Genomic DNA, 2544 nt, shown 5'->3' on the forward strand with positions numbered 1-2544 from the left:
GGGTTTGTTTTTGTTTGTTTTTTTGTTTTTTGGAGGGGAAACTGGGAATGGAGAAATTCGCATGTAACCCAATCCCAGAACTGAAAGTTTCATTTGGTGACAAGAAATGACCAGTAGAGGCTCTGCTTCCCTCACTATTTGGTGATTTTATTTAGGTTACCTTTATACATGCTTATTTTAGGAAACTTCTGCTGATTGTGTTTTCATACTAACCCTAAAATTGCCCTTAATTTTATCACTTAGCCTCCTCTTCTACCAACATCCCCACTTGATCCTCCTGTTTCAACCTGTTTCATCTATCCTTATGTATCCATTCTATTTTTATTTTGTAACAAGTTTTCTTTGTCCTTTTCATCTCTTTCTGTACCTAACCAAATATATATATCTTCTTTTGCTTTCTGTTTCCTCACTCAGGATGAGTTTTCTAGTTTTTCACATTTACCTGAAAATTTCATGATTTTATTTATTTATTTTTACAACTGAATAATATGCAATTGTATAAATTTCCACATTTCCATTATCCATTGTTCTTTGACCAACATCTAGGTTGTTGCCATTTTTTTTTTTTTTTGAGTAAAAAAGCAATGAAGATGTTTAAGCAAGTGTTTCTGTGGTTGGATGAAGCTTTCTATATATCTAGGAGTGGTGTGGTGATTTGAATAAGCTTGCTCCCATAAACTCATGCATGCTTAGTCATCAGGGAGTGGCAATATTGAGAAAGTGTAGAAGGTGTGGCCTTGCTAGAGTAGTTGTGGCCTCGTTAGAGGAAATAATATATCATTGTAAGTAAATTTATTGTAACAAAAGCATATGCCAGAATATTTTTCTCTTCTCTCCTCTTCTCTCCTCTCCTCTCCCCTCCTTTTTTCTCCTCCCCTCCCCTCCTCTTCTCCCCTCCCCTCTCTTCCTCATCTCCCCTCCTCTTCTCCCCTCTCCTTTTCTCCCCTCTCCTCTCCTCTACTTTGTAAGACATTAAAATGACTACACCACCTTGCTTGATTAGAAAATACTTTTCCATCCTTTCACTCTGTTTTATTACCTATTCTATGTATTAAAGTGTGTTTCTTGGAAGCAGCAGCAGAATAGGTACTTTTTTCACATCCAGTCTGGTAGTCTGTGTCTTTTTTTTTTTTTTTTTGGTAAATTGAGAGACATTAGTGGCCAGTGATGTGGGGATAGGAGCTGATAATTAAAATCTGGTTCCCTAATTGTTTGATTGGGTCAGTAAAGATTGCAGAAGCTAATCTTCGGGTAAAAATATAGAAGCAGGTTTTACAGGTCCCAGAAAGAAGAGGAGGGGATGAGATAGAGAAGAGGCTTTTGGACCAGGCTATAGAGGGAAAGCATAGACCCCATGTAGGCCTGGGGGCCATAAGAACCAGTGGTAGACTCTGCCACTGGATGAATTCTAATATAGAATAGCTGATGAGTTTAGGCAATAGATTCTGAGTCCAGGGTTGTGTCATCTGGATGATTTTAAAATATTAAGATTGTCTGATGTTTTCCATCTGCAACAATTCAGGTGTGCAAGGGAGAGGGCACCACCACAGCACAGCATGGTCATTGGTGGTTGTCAGAGCTAGCCACCAGGATGGATGGTCGGTGTAGAACAAACACCGCTCCCAGCATTTGTAGGGAAAACATTAGCTAGTGCCAGAGGCTGGATAGAGCAGGCTGGGGTTTGCCAGTCCCAGAGCCTAGCAGAGCAAGTTTGCTTTTTAAAATTACACGCAACACAGCATTCATTGATTCCTGTTGATTTGCTGATCTTGATTTATCAATTTTTGTGTCTCCATGGGTATGGTTGGACTCCTAAATTGTCATTTTTCCTCTATCACCTTCTGTAGAGGTGGAGTTTTAGATAGATACTGATAAAATTTATTTGCTTGTTTTTTTAGAATATATTGTTTTCTCCATGTATTGTGATTCAAAGCTTTGCTGGATATAGCAGTCTGACATCTATGTCTTGACCTAGTCTGTAGAATATCTTTTCAGACCCTTTTTGCTTTTACAGTCTCCACTGAGAAGTCAGATTTATTTTCATACATCTGCCTTATTACTAACTTTTTCTTTTTTCTTGTAGCTTTTAATATCCTTTCTTTGTCTAGTACATTTATTATTATGCGTCAAGTGGTCTTTCCTTTCTGGAATAGTCTATTTAGTGCTCTGTGTGCTTTTTCTACCTTGGTAGGTGTTTCATTCTTTAGGTTAGAGGAATTTTCTTCTATGATTTTGTCAAAAATATTTTCTGTGCCTTTGACCCAGGTTTCTACTTCTCCCTCTATTCCTATTATTTTTAGGTTTGGTATGTTTAGTGTTCAAGTTTTCACTGGTGTTTTTACCAGGATAGTTTTAGGTTCAACATTATCTTTGACCAAAATACACATTTCTTCCATTGTGTCTTCTATTTCTGAGATTTTCTCTTTCATATAATGGATTCTGTTGTTTAAGCTTGTGTCTTATGTTCCTGTTTGATTTATGAATTTGTCATTTCCAGATTTCTCTTAACTTGGATTTCCCTTATTGGTTCTATGATCAGTTTCA

Source organism: Mastomys coucha, unplaced genomic scaffold (genome assembly GCF_008632895.1).
Source record: "Mastomys coucha isolate ucsf_1 unplaced genomic scaffold, UCSF_Mcou_1 pScaffold22, whole genome shotgun sequence".
Classification (NCBI taxonomy): domain Eukaryota; kingdom Metazoa; phylum Chordata; class Mammalia; order Rodentia; family Muridae; genus Mastomys; species Mastomys coucha.